The sequence below is a fragment of the Macrobrachium nipponense genome, chromosome 5, assembly GCF_015104395.2.
Source record: "Macrobrachium nipponense isolate FS-2020 chromosome 5, ASM1510439v2, whole genome shotgun sequence".
Taxonomy (NCBI): Eukaryota; Metazoa; Arthropoda; class Malacostraca; order Decapoda; family Palaemonidae; genus Macrobrachium; species Macrobrachium nipponense.
In genome coordinates, this window is record NC_061107.1 from 19,851,492 (window position 1) to 19,874,925 (window position 23,434).

Here is a 23,434-nt window from a genome sequence, read left to right on the forward strand (position 1 = left end):
TTACGGGACGAGTCAGTTTTTCCAATGGAAATATAAACATCCATAATAGCCATCTGAACAGCGCATAAACTTAGTTTTTGATGCTTTTGAATGCACAATACATTACAAGCGAAGGGGTCGGCTTACAGTTAATGAGGACACACCTAATTGGGGGAAAAAATTAATATCATATATTTGTTATCATCAAGACCTTTCTCCTTCTCTTTTCCTTGTTATTATTATTATTATTTATTTTTTTTTTTTTTTTTTTTTTTTTTTTTTTTTTTTTGCTCTATCACAGTCCTCCAATTCGACTGGGTGGTATTTATAGTGTGGGGTTCCGGGTTGCATCCTGCCTCCTTAGGAGTCCATCACTTTTCTTACTATGTGTGCCGGTTTCTAGGATCACACACTTCTGCATGAGGCCCGGAGCTACTTCAGCCTCTAGTATTTTTCAGAGTTCCTTTTCAGGGATCTTGGGATCGTGCCTAGTGCTCCTATGATTATGGGTACGATTTCCACTGGCATATCCCATATCCTTCTAATTTCTATTTTCAGATCTTGATACTTATCCATTTTTTTCCCTCTCTTTCTCTTCAACTCTGGTGTCCCATGGTATTGCGACATCAATGAGTGATACTTTCTTCTTGACTTTGTCAATCAACGTCACGTCTGGTCTGTTTGCACGTATCACCCTATCCGTTCTGATACCATAGTCCCAGAGGATCTTTACCTGATCGTTTTCTATCACTCCTTCAGGTTGGTGCTCGTACCACTTATTACTGCAAGGTAGCTGATGTTTCTTGCACAGGCTCCAGTGGAGGGCTTTTGCCACTGAATCATGCCTCTTTTTGTACTGGTTCTGTGCAAGTGCCGGGCCATTCACTGCTATGTGTTTATGGTTTCATTTTTCCGTATTGCACTTCCTACATATGGGAGAGATATGTTATTTCCCGTCGGGGGGTCTATCATACTTTGAACATATCTGGCGTTCTTAGGGCCTGATCTTGTGCCGCTGTTATCATTCCTTCAGTTTCCTTCCTTTAGTTCTCCCCTTTGTAGCATTGCCAATTGTCATCGCTGGCTAGTTCTTTAGTCTGTCTCATGTATTGTCCGTGCATTGGTTTTGTTGTGCCATTCCTCTGTTCTTTCTGTCTTTCTCCCCCCCCTGCTCTGTATATTTCTGGGTCTTCGTCCCTACTTTTATTAGTCCTTCTTCCCATGCACTCTTTAGCCACTCGTCGTTCACTTCATGGTTTTCAGATATTGCCCCAGCCAGTGCTAACTGTTTTCGATGTGACGCAGTCCTCTATACTTAGTAGTCCTCTCCCTCCCTCCTTCCTTTCGTGTTATGTATAGTCTGTCCGTATTTGCTCTTGGGTGTAGTGCTTTGTGTATTGTCATTTGTTTCCTGGTTTTCTGATCTATGGTGCGGAGTTCTGCCTTCGTCCATTCCACTATTCCTGCGCGTGTATCTGATTACTGGGCACTACCCATGTGTTTATGGCTTTTGTTTATCATATTTCCGGTCGCGTTGAGTTTTGACTTGAGTATCACCTTGAGTCTCTGCATATGTTCTTTCCTGATCGTGTCCTTCATCTCTTGGTGTTTTATATCTCCTCCTTCCATTATTCCCAGGTATTTGTATCCTGTCTCATCTAGTGTTTGATGTTGCTCCCATCTGGTAGCTTTATCCCTTCAGTTCTCGTTACTTTGCCTTTTTGTATGTTGACTAAGGCGCATTTTTCTATTCCAACTCCATCCTGATGTCCCCAGATACAATCCTTACAGTCTGGATTAGGGTATCTATTTCCTTGATGCTCTACCATACAGCTTGATGTCGTCCATGAACATCATTATTATTATTATTATTATTATTATTGATTATTATTATTATTATTATCATTATTATTATTATTATTATTATTATTATTATTATTATTATTATTATTATTATTATTGTTATTGTGTAGTTTTTAAAATCTACTGGTATGTATGCAGAATTCTTCAGTTTTGAAGGGCCTCTTCCCACTGAGTGGCAATAGGACCTTGAAAGATTAAGAAATTCTTCATTGTCGTACAAACATGCATCAAAAAGCTACACAAAGAAAGAGGGTCTTCTTGTCTACTGAATTTGGTAGAACACGATTGTTTTTTGTATGCTATTATTGTTAATATATATATTTTTAGCACACTAAAAACAATCAATCAGACATTGTGCCGGAGATAAAATACTCTTTTTTATATAGTTTGTAAAACGTATGAATATAAAGTACTGGGGTCTTTAGCCTTTAACATTTGTTTTTGTTTTTTTTCTGCTGCCTTGCAGTCTTACTTTATAGTAAAAGGCTAGGCCCATTGCCAGTAACTGTGGAAACTGCTGCCTTGCAGTCTTACTTTATAGTAAAAGGCTAGGCCCATTGCCAGTAACTGTGGAAACTGCTGCCTTGCAGGTGGACTTTTTAGTCAAAGGCTAGGCCCACCGCCAATAATTGTGTAAACTGCTGCCTTTCAGTCTTACTTTTTAGTAAAAGGCTAGGCCCACTGCCAATAACTGTGGAAAGTGCTGCCTTGCAGGTGGACTTTTCAGTCAAAGGCTAGGCCCATTGCCAATAACTGTGGAAACTGTTGCCTTGCAGTCTTACTTTTTAGTAAAAGGCTAGGCCCACTTCCAATAACTGTGGAAACTGTTGCCTTGCAGTCTTACTTTTTAGTAAAAGGCTAGGCCCACTTCCAATAACTGTGGAAACTGTTGCCTTGTAGTCTTACTTTTTAGTAAAAGGCTACGCCTACTGCCAATAACTGTGGAAACTGCTGCCTTGCAGGTGGACTTTTTAGTCAAAGGCTAGGCCCACTGCCAATAACTGTGGAAACTGCTGCCTTGCAGGTGGACTTTTTAGTCAAAGGCTAGGTCCACTGCCAATAACTGTGGAAACTGTTGCCTTGCAGTCTTACTTTTTAGTAAAAGGCTAGGCCCACTGCCAATAACTGTGGAAACTGCTGCCTTGCAGGTGGACTTTTTAGTCAAAGGCTAGGCCCACTGCCAATAACTGTGGAAACTGTTGCCTTGCAGTCTTACTTTTTAGTAAAAGGCTAGGCCCACTTCCAATAACTGTGGAAACTGTTGCCTTGAAGTCTTACTTTTTAGTAAAAGGCTAGGCCCACTTCCAATAACTGTGGAAACTGTTGCCTTGCAGTCTTACTTTTTAGTAAAAGGCTAGGCCCACTGCCAATAACTGTGGAAACTGTTGCCTTGTAGTCTTACTTTTTAGTAAAAGGCTAGGCCCACTTCCAATAACTGTGGAAACTGTTGCCTTGCAGTCTTACTTTTTAGTAAAAGGCTAGGCCCACTGCCAATAACTGTGGAAACTGCTGCCTTGCAGGTGGACTTTTTAGTCAAAGGCTAGGTCCACTGCCAATAACTGTGGAAACTGCTGCCTTGCAGTCTTCATCTTTAGTAAAAGGTTAAGCCCACTGCCAATAACTGTGGAAACTGCTGCCTTGCAGGTGGACTTTTTAGTCAAAGGCTAGGTCCACTGCCAATAACTGTGGAAACTGCTGCCTTGCAGTCTTAATCTTTAGTAAAAGGTTAAGCCCACTGCCAATAACTGTGGAAACTGCTGCCTTGCAGGTGGACTTTTTAGTCAAAGGCTAGGTCCACTGCCAATAACTGTGGAAACTGCTGCCTTGCAGGTGGACTTTTTAGTAAAAGGCTAGGTCCACTGCCAATAACTGTGGAAACTGCTGCCTTGCAGTCTTACTCTTTAGTAAAAGGCTAAGCCCGCCGCCAATAACTGTGGAACCTGCTGCCTTGCAGTCTTAATCTTTAGTAAAAGGCTAAGCCCACTGCCAATAACTTTGGAAACTACTGCCTTGCAATCTTACTCTTTAGTAAAAGGCTAAGCCCGCCGCCAATAACTGTGGAACCTGCTGCCTTGCAGTCTTAATCTTTAGTAAAAGGCTAAGCCCACTGCCAATAATTGTGGAAACTGCTGCCTTGCAAGTGGACTTTTTAGTCAAAGGCGAGGCCCACCGCCAATAACTGTGGGTAATGACAGTAAGGGCATGCGTTCGTGAAAACCTCTTTGCCAAACACTAAACCATACCTGATGTTGGTGGAGGATGATGCCTTTGATAGAAGGCAGTGGAGAAGGCGCATCAGACAACCGACTCCTTAATGTAGGGATAATGGTGGGAAAGAAGTTATACACATTTAATAGAGACTTCCAATAGAGCAGTGGATGAAGCTAACATAAAACTTCACTAATTTGCATGATTAAAATGATGTGTGAGTCTAAACAAAACACTTCATATCGAAATTTATTACTCAGTACTTTGAACTGTGATCTTCAAAGAAATCGAATTGAATAGAACACTGTTATGTTAACATAAAGGTAAACGGGGAAACTGAATTATGTTTTCATCAGATAGTGCAATTTTTACGAGAAAATGGACAGAAAAAATCAGAAATAGCCTTGGAAACACTGACTTTGATTAATTAGTGCATCGAATGTAAAACTCTCAAAAGTAGACGACCGTGAGCGAAGAACAGATCTTTGACAAATGCTGGATAATTGCTGGAAGCGCTGGGCGTAACTACCAAAAAATCGACTTGCATTCAACATGTTTGTGCTGTGTGTACGATAGGTTGCCGATGTTTGTATATGACATGTGGACGAACACTAACATCTCCTCCGATAATTCTGAATCATACATAATTACCACTTGCCTATCATGTCCAATTCTTATAGGAAACAAATCATCTGATAGCAGAATTTCTTTAATTATCGATACAGCCGATATTTTCTTGCCACGAGCAAACGCGCGTTTACCATTGGAACGCTCCTGGCGTGCACGAGAGATTTCAGCGAAAGTTATCTTAATCTGAGAGAAGTCCTGAGTATCCACAAGAAATGGGTGAGACTTGTACGATAGTTCGAACTAAGGAAGCAGCGGTTCTGTCATCTAATGCTAGCAGAAACCAACTTCACAAGGTTTGCACGAATTCGCTTATGCGTGTCCAACCATTCTTCTCAGACATACAGTACGTACAGTAACATATATATACGTGCCAGCTTCGGACTATTCTCGTATATATTTAAATCTCAGATTTATCCCCACTGCCGCCTATCCCCGCCATCCTGAAGGCGACCTGAAAGAAGAGTAGTAGTACTACCCACCCGTAATTAGCATCCGAGATCGATCTCTTGTCACACACCGACTTTTCCGCCTTAATCGAAGGGCGCCGTTCCTTACGACGATTCCAACAGAGTAAATCTTGTGTGCAAAAGCGTTCTTCCCTGACTCATTGATCGCACCATATCCCCGTTAAAGTCTGTTAATGACGCTCTTCTGGGAAACCACGTGTCTTCGTTAATTTGATTTTTGTTTTTTTTTTTTTTTTTTTTTTTTTTTTTTTTTTTTTTTTTTTTTTTTTTTTTTTTTTTTAATCGTAGCTGTTGCCAGGGAAATGGGGAGGTCCTGAGGTTTATTTAGGGCGTAGAGATCTGCTTGTCTTTTTTTTCTTTATTTATTCTCTCTCTCTCTCTCTCTCTCTCTCTCTCTCCCTCTTATTTTTTTAAATCCTGAGGACATTCTAAGGTTGGGAATATGATCATTTTTCCTCCAATTATTTTCTGATATTTTCATCTTTTATTACATTTTATGTTTATTTGGGTTGGTGATGAAGGCTTCCATACCTACACTACATAGCCAATGAAATTATTGAAGATACAAGATACTAAAAACATAGAGAGAGAGAGAGAGAGAGAGAGAGAGAGAGAGAGAGAGAGAGAGAGAGAGAGAGAATAATTAACCCATGATTTGGAAGACACTAACTTCTTCCATAGTGACGTCACGATCAGACGATATCGTCCGAATATATAAATGGCGAGGCAGTAGGGAGAGACACTCTCTGTGTCATGATGGTAAATAGACTGTGTGTGGGTAGAGGAAGGAAGAAGGGGTGGTGAGGAATGGATAAATCTGAGAGAGAGAGAGAGAGAGAGCACCTACAATATTATTTATATGATGGAGCAAGATGTCCTTTTATAAAAACATTATCTGTAGTACCGTATCGCGATATATATGAATATTCTAATAATAAGCCACACGGCCGCACATATTCAAAGAAAATTATTGCAAAAATTATTCTATTATTTCTTTCATGCACATTTCAGCTTTCCTTGAGATTTAAAACCTAAAACCTTATTTTTTGTAGCGTTCATAACTTGCTTGTTTAAATATAAGCCTGAAGCGTTCTGAATAAGGCCAGAAAATTTTATTTTTCAAAATTAAGATTAAAAGAACCGTGACTTGTAACTTTGCTGCTCTAAGCGAGACAACTAAAAGATGACAAAATAAGATATAAAAAAATCGTAAAGTAGTACAAAGATAATATTCAACGAGTAATGAAGCCGAAGCCAAGATCAAGATGACAATTCGAACCCGCCGAAGCACTCTCACTCTCTCAGGCCTCTTGGCACTCGGACATAGGCCTACGTTTTCTCAACATCACGATCTGGATCTAAATTGCTATCTCTCCTTACACAGCTTTTTCCAATACTATCTTCCCATTCTCCTTCTTCTGATTCTTCTTCTTCTGCAATGCAACAACACAGCGGAGCCAGAATGCACTTATAAGTTGGCACGACTTGCAAATATTTCGGGTCCATTTGGCATAGGCCCCATAGACACGGTTATAATACACAACCTTGACCACAGCTGGGCAAATGCGTCAAACCAGACGTGGCTTGACACGGAAATATCACTGTGTCGTTCGGCAGAGTGTCGATTTCGAGATACTTACAGTCGTTTCGAGTCTTTGCGAACCATTTAAAAGGCGCGGACTCGATTTGTGATGCTTTTATCGTAGGGAAGAAAAAGTTGCGCTGCAGTGGAAAGATCACCATCCAGCAGTGTTACAGTAAAGAAAAGAAAGGAAATAAAGCTTGAGATAAATATTTAGCTTTGCTAAACCTGTCTGTAAGGTTTTCCTGTGACGTCATTTTCGTCTCGAGTGCTAAAGTAGGTCACACGGAAAAAAAAAGTCTAAATATCTGCAAGCAATAAGTGCATGTTTAAAAATTATTTTTGAAAATTGGGTGCGAAATTTTCTAAAGTCAAACAAACAATGTAAAGATAGAAATAGTTTTCTAAAGCTAGTGCATGTACCGTTTCAAAATAAATGGAAAGAATACTCATCCGTAATATAGCACAAATGTGAACCAATTTAGATTTGTCACTGAGTCTATTTCTGGTGGTGCTGATGACGGGAGGCTCTTTGTATTAGAAAATAATGCTTTAGGCTGGAAAACTAGCAATAAAGAAACAATGATTAAGAATACAAAGGCACATGACGATCACAGAATGAGCAGACGCACCAAGTGAACGATAAAATTAAATCCTTAAATTGGATAGAGGAGTTTTACGGTGAACGTTACAATTTGAGCAGAATCCTAAAAATGAACAGCCACCAAATGAATACGAGATTTTATAACAGGAACAAGAGTCGTGAAGTTTGAACGTAATCTTTAGAAACGAGAAGGAGAGTCCTAAACATTAACAGATTAGCCAAATGAACAATATAAGACCGTTTATTCTACCGGCACACTTGACTATTGGCCCTGGTGATGGATCTCTCATTATTGTTATTGGGAAAACTGTGGCCAGTGTCTCTTGCCAAGTCTCCATACTTTGCTCGTTCCTGCAAAACGTGGCAGGACAATGTAGGATATGCAAATATTCAAGGAAAACTTACCAGAGACTGCAAACGAGGCTTGGACGCCATTTCTTAGCTTCTGTGCTGCGAATAATCCCGGAACTGGTGTTCCTTCTTTCCAGCAAGTCTTCCACAGATTAACAAAGACAACTCCAGCTAGCAGGCATTTAAACCAAATGGATCTCATGGCCATTAGTCGAGAGAAAAATAACAGTGAGGAAATGTTAGGAGTTTTTGAACAGATTTCTATAGTGGTCACTGACTTGTTAACTCTCCGTTAGTTCTGAAATCAATGTAACTCAACAAAAAATTGCAAGAGAATATGTGTATGTATGTACACATTTATGTACAGGTACATACATACATTTTATATATATATATATATATATATATATATATATATATATATATATTATATATGAATAACTTGATCACGAAGTATATAAAACGTGATGCTATGTATAAATTAAAGGTGATGCCACGGAGGAAAATTGAAAGACGAGAAAGCCAAGAACTTTCGGTCTAACACGAACGTTTACTACTGTTGTGCTTAAGCAAAGGGTCGTGTTAGACCGAAAGTTCTTGGCTTTCTCGCCTTTCAATTTTCCTCCGTGGCATCACCTTTATATATATATATATATTATATATATATATATATATATATATATATATATATATATATATATATATCAGCTGCAAAACTAATCTCCCTTGGAGATTATGTGTGACGAAAGAGCAACAAAATGAACCTGGTTACTTACAGCAATATTGAAGCCTACGTACGTTTTGATCCATTTTCCACTCAAGTCCTTGTTGGGAAAGAGATTAAATAAGGTTGAGTATGAGTCCTTCTGTCATACATCTTATATATTAACTCAGCAAAAATGACCCAAAGGTTCATATTTGCAAGGTCTGTGGATCGCTCCATGCCTACCACACACCAAGTCCACCCATCTGCTGCTTTGGGATCCCAGCATACAAGAGAGAGTGAAGCCATTGTCGGTTCTTGAGTATTTCAGAATTATTTAGTTGAATACTTTAAAATAGTTTGTTCCATATATATATATATATATATATATATATATATATATATATATATATATATATATATATATATATATATATATATATATATATATATCTATATCTATATTATATATGTGTGTGTGTATACAAGTTCTGTAACATAATGCCTTTTTTAAAGTATTTGTCTTACGTCCTCAGCAACAGTGTACCTTTCCGTCGTCAAGGACCTCAGTTCGACAGTTTCGAGACGCGATGTCTCCTCACTGAAGAAAGCCGAAGTGTCTCTGAAACCGTCTTTGAAACATGCTATCTTCCTCAGATATGTATAGGTTTTCATAACCTTTCATCACTATTTCTACTGGTAACATCAGTCGGAAATTAATACATTTTCTTTCATGAATTTTGGAACCATTTTTTTTTTTACTTTTCCATTTATGTATTCATATTATTTTAGGGGTTACTCTCCTACTACTGATGACCGTGCCTCTGTTCTTAATTATTCTTTAATATATATATATATATATATATATATATATATATATATATATATATATATATATATATATATATATATATATATATATATGTATGTTATATCTTTAAAGTCTCACAGGCCGATTGAAGATCAACGATATCTCTCAGTTCTCCGGATCTGTGTCAGAGCGTATCTTTGATCTTCCTTTCAGTAAAATTCAGAAGCTCACCAAGAAAAAAAAAGAAAATAAATAAAAATAAAAATGAAGTCCTTGTTGCTTAAATGAGACGGGTCGAATCCGCTCCCGGAGGACAAACTTGTAAAAAACATTTTTTTTCCTTTTTTTCCCGTGAAAGACCTCGGGTATTCACATCTCTGTTCCCTGTGTTTACAGAGGCCTACTTAAGTCCTTGTAAGAGACGACCGAATAACAAGAGAGAGTCAGGCTAGATGGGGCCGGGATTTATCAACATAAAAAAAGGGAGAAGAAGAACTATGAATGTTTTGGATACTGGAACACTTACCAGAATTTATTCCATGATGTATGTGTAAGCGTGCGTGTTTATGCATACTAGAAATGTGTTTTTGAATATGTGTATTTAGATGAGTACTACACCTAGAGTATTTACCTTAGCTTGAAATAAATACATCAAGATATATATGTGAAAGATGGTGTCTCTGAGGAACGAAAAGGAGAGAGAGAGAGAGAGAGAGAGAGAGAGAGAGAGAGAGAGAGAGAGAGGCCAATGCTAGTTAGTTAGAGGTACAGGTTAGTTAGAGGAAGAAAAGGAGAAAATGAAAGACAGCGTAGCAGAAAGAAGTCGGGGTAGGATAGACCCGTTGCCATCCCATGATTGATATCTATTATTATTATAAAAGTTACTTAACCGACCACTGAGGATTTGTGGAAAACAAAATCCGAAACTGATTATTTTATTTATTTATTTTTTATTCTCGAAGGTAACCTCGTTAAAGTTTGACGTTTCCTTTTTGGGGAAATAATCCTGTTGATAACCTCTATATAAGACGCACTGTGGCAATGTTATAAGAATGGGAAGTTATTAAATGTCCCAAACTTGAGGACTAGGATTCGAGAAAGGATGCAGAGATCCAGATTGCTTTTAAAAATTTACAATTAGGAGATGCCATTTAAACAAACTTCCTCGGATCAAAAATACATAAATTCGTAAATATTTCAAAATCATTGTAAATTATCTTCCACCATAAATGTAAATATTTGTAAACAACCTTTGTAAAGTTTATTTTTTTGGAAAATAAACATTTAAAAGAAAAAAATCTGTAAGACGCAATGAAGGATAAACTGGACTTGTCTTGGTAACATTTATCAGTTTGACGAAATGAATAATCTTCAGTGTAAAGGCGTGATAATGTATAATGCCAATTCATAAGGGACTCTTTGCTTTCTTCTGGGACAAGCCAAAAGACGATCAGAAAAGACATGTGGAATTATATGTAGGTAGAATTGATTCTTTAAAAATTTTCGCTAAAACTGTACTGGTGAATGAATGAAACTGAGGAGTATATTATTTTATTATTATAATAATAATTTTTTTTTTTGTCCATCACACTGGGTGTTTTTATAGTGTGGGGTTCCGGGTTGCATCCTGCCTCCTTTGGAGTCCATAACTTTTCTTTTCTCACTTAGTGCGCTGTTTCTAGGAGCACACTCTTCTGCGTGAGTCCTGGAGCTACTTCGGCATCTAGGTTTTGCAGGTTCCTTTATTATTATTATTATTATTATTATTACTATTATTATTATTATTTGAAGAATCCTTAGGAAATATTCCTCCAGTCAAACATACAAATTATTATTATTATTATTTTTTTTTTTGTGGTCTATCTAGTCCTCCAATTCTCCAATTCGACTGGGTGGTATTTACAGTGTGGGGTTCCGGGTTGCATCCTGCCTCCTTAGGAGCACACTCTTCTGCATGAGTCCTGGAGCTACTTCATCCTCTAGTTTTTACAGATTCCTCTTCAGGGATCTTGGGATCGTGCCTAGTGTTCCTATGATTATGGGTACAATTTCTACTGGCATATCCCATATCCTTCTTATTCCTATTTTCAGGTCTTGATATTTATCCCTTTTTCCCTTTCTTTCTCTTTTTATTATTATTATTATTATTATTATTACTATTATTATTATTATTATTATTATTAGCTCTGCGTTTGTAAGAATATTTTTTTCTCTGGTCAGACACACAAACCTTTTCATGCTCTTAATTAGATCCTCGTGAGTAAATCCCGGGTTTTCTTCGTCAAGTCGCTAGAGTCTTTAAAATGAAGGTAATTCGAGGACCTTAAAAGAAAAAAAAAAAAGAAGGTTCTTTAAAAGCTGCCTTTTAATGTTATGTCAACAGAGAACGTGCAAAAGATGTGGTACAAAGGAGGAAGCAAGTGTTTGATGACAGCGCTTCTCTCTCTCCCTCTCTCTCTCTCTCTCTCTCTCTCTCTCTCTCTCTCTCTCTCTCTCTCTCTCTCTCTCTCTCAGCATTCTAAAATGAGCTGTTGCGTGTTCAGTATGCTTGCGTTATGAGGGAATGAAAAGTGAATAGAAAACGCGTTTAAAATATATATTTCTTGCGAGGAAAGGCCGGTAGGAAAGGACAGTGCAGTCTTAGGTTGGAATAATAAATGATATTAAAAATAAAAGAAGAAAAAGAACTAAACAATCCCTAATTGCAGGGATGTCTGAGCAGGAATCATGGACACGAGAATCCCGAAGCTCGTCGTTGGAGGTGAAGAAATATTCACAGTGCAAAGTAACTTGATGTATATGATCTTAACAGAGTATAAAATTACTGTTTCCATTGGTTGTTACAATCTCAGAGGTCCACACTAGACCTGTTAATCCTTGTAACACCTTGGCACACTTTATTGAATGGTCCGTGTTGACATGGGCATTTTTAGACCAGACCAGCCAGCCTGGACACCAATGTAGACTAAAAGGAAAGAATAGTGAGTATAATTCAAGTTAAGTCGTTACTATAATAGATTCACATCAACCGTGCATCTGATGTCTAGGCCAGTCCCTTACGACGTCCTGATTTGCTGTTGATAAGCCAATCACAGGGCTGCAAGCTCAGTCTCTCGAGAGAGTTCACATAGGCAGGATGTATGTTCCACCTCTCATGAGGGATACTTTTGAAAGACGTATCCCTCAGGAGAGGGGGAATATTCATCCTGCCTATGTGAGCTTTCTCGAGAGGCTGAGAGTTTGCAGCCATGCGATTGGCTTATCAACAACCAATCAGGAACGTCGTAAGGGACTGGCCTAGACATCAGATGTACGGTTGATGTAAATCTACTATAGTAAGTCACACAGAATGCTTTTACCTTTTTTTTGATGTTGCTGCTCAACAGATGTTTATTTCAGTAAAGGATTAGTCATCCTGGCAGCCATCCTTAAAAGCAATTTAACTGAACGGGGAAATAATTAATTCCTGGGCATGGCTCGCACAATTCGACTAAAAGATACGACCTATTGTACGGCGAGTGGATGAACCGCTCTCTGAGATCGCTTTTATTATTCTCAGCACTTGAATTTTGTGGTGCCTTCTTTAGCACTATTGGTACCTTCAAGCGCTTGAATTCAGTTCTAACGGACGATACACTAAGTGTATTATCCGCAAACAACTATTCTACACCCCGATAAACCCTTATTTACTGTTGTCCCCTAACTCTGCATCTATAACTTGTCATTTTCAGATTTCTCGCATCACTCTCTTCATGAAATTATTGAGCAGCCATGAGAACAACAACACATCTTTGTCTCAAACCACCTCTCCATCAAGCCAGCCACTTTCCCATCTACCCGTTTGAAGACTTCGCTTCCTCCAAGAAACTTTTCATAACTCAACAACTTATATCTTTATACCGTCAAATTCTCAACACCCTCCACGTTGCCTTTCTAGCTACTCTGTCATAAGCTTTTAATAAGTCCGTGTCTGCATACACAAGGTTTTGCATTCACTGTCAAACTTGTCGTCATATAAGTGTTCGGTAACAAAACACTTGATCGACATTCTCCCTTGTGACATCTGTCTTACTTTCCCATCCCACATCATACCATATTTCATTCCATGGAATAATGGAATTATTCGTCAAACTTAAGACATCCCTTACAAACCCTGCTTAGCCTCTCGATCACCCTGTCGCCGATTTAGTTTTCTGTAAAAGAAAGCTATTGTGCCGGTTTTCTGTCCGTCCGCACTTTTCTGTCCGCCCCCAGATCTTAAAAATCACCAAAGCTAGGGGGCTGCAAATTGGTATGTTGATCATCCACCCTCCAATCATCAACCATACCAAATTGCAGCCCTCTAGGCTCAGTAGTTTTCATCTTATTTAAGGTTAAAGTTAACCATAATTGTGCTTCAGACAACGATATAGGCCAGGCCACCACCGGGCCGTGGTTAAAGTTTCATGGGCCGCGGCTTATACAGCATTTACCGAGACCACCGAAAGATAGAACTATTTTCGGTGGCCTTGGTTATACGCTGGAGTGGCTGTACAGAAAACTCGATTGCGCCGAAGAAACTTCGGCACATTTTTTACGGGCACAACTCCGGAGATGAAGAAAATGTTTGAGTAAAGTACTCTGCAATTTTTCTTACGGTAATGAGTAACAGGCCCAGGGTGCAGCCCATTGTCTCCTGAAAGAATAAATAATTAACAACAATCAGTATCAAAACTAATAAATAGACTCATAACATCAGTAACACTGTAAAAATCAAGAGAACAATAAACAACAATGCTTTCAACAACGGCAGTATTTACATTTACAAAAATTCTGTTGAAAGGTAAATGAAATCCGCCACGTTTGCTTCAACAACTTGGATAGGACAGTCAGGATGGATTTAGAAATAAAACGCTCATTAGGAACAGAGTGGCAAAGATCAGGGCACTTTTCTGATAATCCACTAAGCAACACTTGCTCGCTCAACAACCTGTCCTGCTACAGATTTTTTTTTTTTTTTTTCTTTTTTTTTTTTTTTTTTTTTTGTGAGAGGGGGGGTGGGTGTCAGGAAAGTGAACGAAAACAGAATAAATGGCTGATTGTACTCCCAGAAAAGGGAACTCGAACCCAAGACCATGGAAGGCCTCGGTACAATGGCTATGGCACAGTCCAGGGTTTGAGAACAAGGTTTGAATTCGGAGTAACATTCTCTTAGAAGGGTTGCCTACCTAGGCACTGGTTTGATTTTGGACTGGTCCTTCTCCTAGTGTTTCTTTCTGCTCTAAAACGTGTAGGAAGGGACGTTCACACTAAAGTGAATGTTGCTAAGAAAAGCCACACTAACTCACTAGTCGTAATTTATTTTCTTGTCTGTCTTAAGGTAGGCCTAGTACACCTTTCTCACAAATTGCTGCCACTCAACTAACTGGGACATTGTTATGTATTTCATCCCAGTTCCAAATGTTCATTTTATCTTGTCTCTTGGAGGTTTTATTGATTTCATGTGCTTTTGTCTTCTGTTCTCGTTATTCCTAACGGGAAATGTAAATGGAGATTTATCATACTCAGTACCTCTCATTTTCTCGGACCTACAGAACATCATATAGTCACGGTCATGACTCATTGAAGCTATCCATAACGTTTTAGGTATTTAATTGCAACTTCAGCCTAAAATACTGCATCTTCCTCCAAACCGTCATAATCTTTAGAGGCACGAATACACTTAATTAAAACAAACGAACTTTTATTTTCATATCAGTCTACGTTTAAAGAATTGACAATTATAAATTGACATTTTCTCTAAACCTTTTATTAACCTAATTTTTGAAGATTTTCTGATACTTAATTAGAAACTTGCTTTATAGTCTCTTATATTTTTTAAAGTGATTGCGTACGAGGTTTCATTAAGTCTTTTACCGACCGGACTGCCCTTACCAAAAACTACCAACTTTACATTTACTTTTTATTCGTTCACTTTCCAAGCAGGTTATCACTTTTATCAAATTTCAGTGTTATTATTCGTAATTTTTTATTTTACCTCATATATATAAAATTATACATATATATATTATATATAATATATATATATATGATGTATTATATATATATATAGATATATATATGTATATATATATATATAATATATGACTGGTAAAAATGTTCTGTTACAACAGAATTCCATCTAATAAAAGGAGCCCATAAAAAACACCAAAATATAAAGAGAAAAAGTTACTATACTTCAGAGACTGCTGCTCTCTCTTCAGGTATATGAATGAAGAGTTTACAGAAAGGTGGTATTTATACCAAGAGATCCATCCACAGGTAAGCCAGTTTAGGTCACCCCTGCTGATAATCTTCCTTAATCTTCTTAAGCGTTGGTTGAATGAAAACCTTGTCGATCACATCTGAATCCCATGCTCCTTTTGAGATGTTCATTACCTGCCTCTCTTTTATTAAGGTCGATTCCATCATTTGACTCTTGTACCGGCAGTTTGCTGCTATAAATTATACGTGACAAATTCCAGTTTATTCTATGGTTATGTTATATATATATATAATATATATATATATATATATATATATATATATATATTATATATATATTATATAGGGCCGGATTAAGCTGGTGGGAGGCCTGGGGCCCACTCTGGTGGGAGGCCCCCTTTCCAACTCCTATTGCATACACTGCAAACCATTGTCTAATTAATCCAGTAGCCAACATACAGTAATTCTAATATATTAGTTGGACAGTTTTATTCAGGAAATACAACAATGGGACTACTCTTCTGATGTTATTAATATGCATAAACACAAAATGAAATAAGCATAAGTTGTTCTTACCATATTTTTTTTTTTACACATATACAGTTACAATTATTTATATAAAAATAATAACGTAACTAACACATAATTATAATAGCTCATTCTTTCTTATGTGGTTATATGTATAGCCAGGATTACTTTCTCGACACTTTTCTTGATTTTTTTTTATTGCAAATTCACTTATGATTTCGTTGAATTCCAGTTCAGGCAATATATTTGACTCGAGGCTCATTATAGTCAGATTTACCAGTCGTTTCTGTTTCATGGATGTCCGTAATCTGTTCTCATTTAATTTTAGCTTTGAGAAAGAGCGCTCCCCACTGCAGTTTGACACCATCAAAACAAGGTATATTTTTATGTTTGGGAAAGTGTCCTGCACACTCTTGTCCAATATAAGTCTATACAGGAAAAGCTCAGTGCTGATATCTGTTGGCTCCTCATCTGTGAATGTATTAGCAAATGTTACAAATTGGCACAGTTCCTCGTTAAATGCAATATCCAAGTCATCTGGATATGCCCTGACGAGTTGCTCTGCTGTGTCGTGAAGTTCGTCTGAAGAAGGCTTTTGCAGATGTCTAAAAAAAAAAAAAAAAAAAAAAAAAAAAAAAAAAAAAAAAAAAAAAAAAAAAAAAAAAAAAAAAAAAAAAAAAAAAAAAAAAAACTGAATTGACTTGATATCTGTTCGTATGCTTCCAGACGTTGGTCGAGAGAAGAGATAAACTGATCAATGACAGGCAAGAAAGTTTGTGTTCTGTATTTTTCAGAAGGGCTGAGTTGTATTCTGTATGTCCATAATCCAATGGGTTAAGACGCACACTGCGGCGCTTCTCCCGAGATTCTGTCTGCTTATAGTATATATGCTGAACCAGACTGAGTGACACAAACATTCGTAACATTCGTATGTACGAGCATCATGGTATTGTCAAACTTAATAACAAAGTTTTCAATTTGGCTTGTATGGGTAATATAAGTGCCCGATTACAATACTAACCTTATTAAATTAAAATGTAGTTTTTTTATTTTTGGGAGGACCCCTCTTGGTGGGTGGCCCAGCCAGCCCCCCCCCCCCCCCCCCCCCCAACCTTAATCCGGTCCTGATATATATCCATTAACAGAAGTATGGAAAGTTAATGGAACGAACAAACATTAGTGAATATTATTATATAGTTTACCATATTTTATCGTTTTCCTTGTTACAAGGGCAGTCCGTTTTCTCTTAGTGTATGGAAGGTAAACACTGGAAATCGTTTTTGGTCTGTAAAAAAATCGACATGCCATTATATTTTCTTTTCAGCCTGATCCAAAACCCATGGGATATAAAAGAGAGGATTATAATTCATGCAGGTTGAATTTAAGTTAATTAACTTTGATAATCTTTAACCTTATCTATAATTTTTTTTAAATCCGGTTATTCTAGCTTTTGTGACATTAAGAATGTGACAATAATATTTTCACCTTTTTATGATAACACGGATAAAATAATTAAGATTTTAGCCATGCATGCGCTTGTGATTCAGGCTAGAATGAAAGCAAAAGGTAAAATTAGTACCCACAAGCAATGAGATTGCAGATTTCAGTTTCATCTATTTAAGATTCAATTATAGCTAGATGATAAAAAGCGCAACAAATATGTTCCATTATAATTAGCAAAACCTATGTATTCGTTGTTTTAGGCTTGTTATGGACCTTTCTAGATCTATTATCTGCTCTATGTCATTTTTATATGTAGGTATTATCTGTTGATTTTATTTTCTGTACGATCATGGGCGTCATGTCCCGGGGGGTGGGGGAGGGGGCCACAAATCCCCTCACTTTTTATTCAGGGGCGGGAGGCAACATACCAATTGTCCCCTGCCCCACTTTTTTCCTCCAAGTTTTATCTATATAACAGATGTTGGAAATGAAACTATCAACAATAAAGATTATAGGTTACTCAACACAAAACAAGTATAAAATATTATAGATTATACATTCTCATTCTTGTCATTCACTTATTTACTACCTCTTTTGCTACCATCCCTAACCTTAGAAATTAAAACCCTCATTGGAGTAAACTACTTTTATTGTTACAGCTGACATTATTATTTACTCTCAGTGAAGTCCTATAAATCCTGTAATATACTGTACTGTAAAATAATAAGTTTACTTTTATCCAAAAGTTTGTAATATAAATGCGTCGTGGTCTCTATAGAGTTAAGTGGAACTGTATCCATATTGAGATTACGAAGTGATTATTTCCAGGGGGCCCTGTATCCAATGGTTATGTCAAAGTACACTTGTAAGCTACCGTATTTTAGCCAATCTGTAAATTGTGGACTTAGAAACTTGTTGACTAATTAATATTGATAAAAAATAAATCAGCCATCCTTTTCCCTTAATATCATCTAATATTCATATTTATATAGGCATTAAAATATACCAAAGCATGTTCATTTCTTCGTCAGTAATACTATTAACCGTATCATTTTCAAAATGTCTCCCCCCAAAAAAAAGAGAGAGGGGAGCTATTAGAGACCAAATGGCGCCCCTTAGAATTCTATTAGATCTTATACTAAATTTTCTCACTTAACATCATTCTCGTCATGTATTTTAAATCTTAATGCATTTATTCTAAAGTCTTGCTTCTCAGCATAGCTATATACGTATTCCATTGTATTCCTACTTCAGTGATGGAAATCCTTATTTGATAATCATGATAATATCCTGAGTAACCGGTAATAATGGAATTTTATAAAGATGTGAGTATGTACTAAATCCATAAATGCGTAGAGTGGCCATTGCAGGTACTTAGTATGATTGGAACTGTCTGTACTCTGTAACTGTTCGAAACTTAGTGCAGTAGTATGTGAACGGTATGGAGAGGTACTCTTGGATTTTATTTGTAAAGTACCATTTCTCTCGTTTAGAAGGTAAGTTTTTGTCTTATTTAGTTGATTTTGTATAGGCTGCCTAAACAGGCAGTAGTTTTTCGCAATTCTGATATTTTGCAGCGAAGAACCAAGAATTCATATGACATTGTTAGATTAGTACACCTACCGAGAAGGTAGTTTCTCTATGTTAGCCTATGCATAGTAGGGCTACCACTCGTACTTTTTAGAAAACCCCAGATTCAGATGGAAAAAAACTCAGATTCCTATACAAAAAAACCAGCGCTATATGCACTGGACATACCTGGGATATAAATAATCAGAAGAACCTTAGGCTTCCAGTAACTAAGGTGATGGATGGAAAAGGCTTACGCTTGTTTCTAGATGCGGATCGCACTCGAATTCAGAAACTTCTTGTAGGGTCACTTTATTTGAATCTTGCAGATTTTTCAGACGTTTTTGATACTTTTTATGGCAAACACCATCCATTACATCTTTACGAGTTCTGATGTAGGTTCCCAAGTATCACTACTAAGACCACCTCTGGTTATTGCCTGTTTAGCAAGCAGCTTGTCTCTCACTGAATAGGGCTTGAGAGAGTTTTGTATTTTTTGATTTGACTAAACTTGAGAGAAAACTTGTTCAACTGAGGCAGAAGAATGTGGTAGTATTGTTAAATTTGTCATAAAACAGGAAAGCGTTTTCAAATTTGGGAATATCAAAGCCGTCTCTTATATTTCTTAATTTGTACCAGAATTCTGGAATTGAATTATAAATTGGAGTTATATCTTTTGAATTTCCGAATGATTTCCATTCGTCGTCTAAGTTATTCAATTCCTTTTCAGGGATAATTTATGGAAAACTAATTGCTAATTTGACAAGAGATGTTGGTGACCTTGCAGTATCAAGAGCCAAAGCTGGATCCAAGATGCTTAAATCAGCAACAACACCATCTTCATGAAGGGGGAACCTTTGCTTAATTTGTTTTGATAATTCAACAAGAAAATTTAGAAAATCTGTTTTGAAAGTTTTATCTACTTGCACACCAAATTGCTCTTTTCTTAATAAAGCCATTGCTCTGCCACCTAAGTACAAATCAGCAAGATATGTCTCTGCAACATCTTTGCTGATGTTATGTACTTGCGGACCATAGATACATATTTTCAAAATATATCTTACTTCAGTGTAATTTTACAAAAAAAACAAAATTTCCGAATAAAAAACCCAGAAACCCAGACAAGAGACAAAAAACCCAGGAGTGGCAGCCCTGGTTACTATTGCATACATGTAGTTGCAATCGAAACATCGTACGTAGCAAAGCTAATATTGCGGTAATTCTACAGAATAGTTCCGGCCGGACTGCAAGGAACGTAACCGCCGGTACGACATCCACTAGGGATTGGGGCGTCCAATGTATTTCGCCGGGGGTTAATTACAGTCGTCCGAATAAATATTACTTAAAATTCTTGTTCAGGAGGTAAAAATGCATAGAAAAACCGCAACTGCCATAGTCTAGGCCGCCGCGGAATAGTACCCTGGATCTACCATTTTTATTCACCTCAGAAGTGCTTTGCCTGAGTCATATTCTCTTTAATTGGCACCATCGATTCCAAAAATGCCTAAAATGTTCCAGATGTATTGCTTCTGGACACAGTACGATAAAAAAGTAACTTTCTTAAAATTCTTTCTTTGTACCAGTTCTGGGTACATATTGCATTCCTTTTAAAGTGCCAATGTAGCCGTTGTGTTTTGTATACACTTGGGTTGCTCAGACTACAAATGGCCCTCAACATTGTTGTACGACTTCTAGCAATCAGGTAGTACTATATGTAATTGTGGTTTTTGTAAGCACATTGTCCAGCAACATGAAATAGAATGACTGAAGTCTGTCTGTCAGTCAGCTCCACCAAACACCCATTATCCATTGATCTTATGGCCATGGTTGAATTTTCTTTTGGCAGATTTTCCCAGAACCACTAATTATTTATCAGCCTACAGGACCTAGCACAATTTCCAGCAGAAATTGTATTCTATGACTGATGTCATAATCAGTAGGTACCACTCAGAGATAATTTGGATCCTTCAGAGGTATGCTCATATTGAGTTTATAAAGTTCATTGTCACTTCTAGTTGTTACATCTCCTGTAAATAAAGGCTGGCTGGAAAGGGTGCTGGTACCATCACTTGTAAATTTTATTTCTCCAACTATACATCTCACACACTGGATAACTCTCCCAATAATCCCTACTGGTACAGCCATTTAAAATGTTCATCAATGTTTTTCAGAAACTGTAATAAATGGGTTTATAATATAAAAGTCTTCAGGTTTCCCAATTTCCCCCAAAAACTTGTTGTGACCTACGTATTTTGGCATTAGGAGCAGGAAGGAGTGAATGATTGTGGGTCAGAGCATGGTTGTAGATTCATATCAATTAAAGGCATTCTGATTAGTACGTAGTTAGATTTTTTGAATCTGTTAGGCCTAAGACATTATGTGGGTTGACCAGGAATACAATAAGAGGGTTTTAAATTTCCCATGACTGGGTCTGGATACCCCACTATGGTAAGCTTATGAATTAATGGGTGAGAGGAGAGACATACTATGGCCACCTTAAGAAGTACAGGAGTGAGGTGTTGCATGATTTATAAAAATGTCTTTTCTGTCGTAAAACTGGCAGTCAATTATTTGAGGGAAATTTATTGGATAAGTGGTTTTATGGGTGGTTTAGAACATGTTGAACGTCTTTTATTTTATACCTTTTCCATTTGGAGGCAGTGGATAGGAAATAGCCCTGTCCTCTTGTTCTATAAACAACCCAGGAATCATTGCTGAATGAAGGAGCAAGATTGTATCATTGTAAATTTTTCTGAGAAACTCAAAATCACTATTATTTGGTGTTATTCAGATGAAATGACATTAGGAATAGCCCAGTGGAGATACTGATTTTTGGCATTGGTTGGTCATTATATGGTACATTCTTGTCTAGGGAAAGAATGTCATTTGGTGGATCAAAATCCAAAAACTTTAAGAAACTATGTTTGCTTGTATGGTGTTTTTACGTTGCATGGAACCAGTGGTTATTCAGCAACGGGACCAACGGCTTAAGTGACTTCCGAACCACGTCGAGAATGAACTGCTATAACCAGAAATACACATCTCTAACCCCCATCATTGGAATGCCCGAGAATCGAACTCGCGGCCACCGTTAAGAAACTATGATTTTAAAATCTTAGTTTTGTCACTGCAGAAATATTAATTTTGGAAATTCTTCATTATAGCATAAGAATGCGGCTTGGTAGGTGTACATCTCTGCTTGGATACATGGTCTGGCCTAGGCTAAGACTAACCAAAATAACATTAACAACTTTTCATAAGGTGTTGTGCCCTAATCTAACCAACCTTTATTGTGCCCTGACCTAACCAAGGGAGCTGTCCCTTGACCTGGCCAGGGAGGCAAGTAACACTGATGATCGGAACTTGGACTGGCTAATGCTGCCTCTTAACATTAATAGGTGAAAATCTTTTCATCATAATAATAAAGTATACCTAAAACAACAAATGAATGGCATACTCACATTTGCAGCTGTTGAGTTTAAAGTAGTCAGGTTCCTTACTTGTTTTAGACACCCTCAAGTGTTATGATTGATCGTGGAAGTGCTAGACCCAAGTTGTATCGTATTTGGTCTAGACAATAATGTGGTGAGAAACAGAGTTGGGTGTCTTGTATAGATGAACATGTTTAATTACTGTATTTACTGAAACAATGAAAACTTACAGTGAAGACCTTTCACATACAGTGTTTGCGGATAAGTTTGTTGGCAGCTAGGAGATTTCGTGGAGTTTAATTTGTCACAAGTTGAAACAGTAAAATCATTCACTTCACATGCTTCTATCTTAGAGGCTGGAACTGGTAAGGCGGCCTGAATCTGGATCAAAGCACAAGTACATGGGGGGACGGATGAATTGTACCATTCTGATCCAGCCTGATTTATTGGATGTAAAAAAAACTTGTAGTCATAGGGGCCAATTGGGCCTATGATGGGATGGGTTTAAAATCCCCATGGGTTGGTAATTGAACTTAATGTAGAATTTAGGCCAAAGACCAAGCACTGGGACTTATAAGGTCATTCAGTCCTGAAACGGAAATTGACAGCAAAAACTTTGAAAGGTGTAACAGGAGGAAAACCTCGCAGTTGCACTATGGATCAATTGTTAGGAGAGGGTGGGAAGTAAGATGGAAGAAAGGATATGAAAGGAGGTCCAGCAAAAGGAACAAAAGGGGTTGCAGCTAGGGGCTGAAGGCACACTGCAACCTACACAACCCTACCCCCCTACAGGGGCATTGATAATTAGGTGGTAGGCTAGTATTATAGCCCACTTTCAGCTTCTGTTGCTTAGTTACTGCTGGTTGGTAAAACAATTTTTCTATGCCAAGTTGTACTATTTGGCATAATTTTTAGGCAAGATTAAGGGGGAGATGACTAGTAGGGTTTATTGATTGAGATAGTATATATAAATTAGTATTGCAATAGAGCACTTCAGCATGGGTGAAGCACCTTGGTCAGGT

At 37.5% G+C, this 23,434-nt stretch overlaps 1 long non-coding RNA gene across 1 annotated transcript in view; it reads left to right on the forward strand.

The window, feature by feature from the left end:
- Window positions 1-23,434, forward strand: part of LOC135215236 (uncharacterized) — a 526,566-nt gene that overhangs the window by 502,055 nt on the left and 1,077 nt on the right. The gene's annotated exons all lie outside the window — the stretch shown is intronic.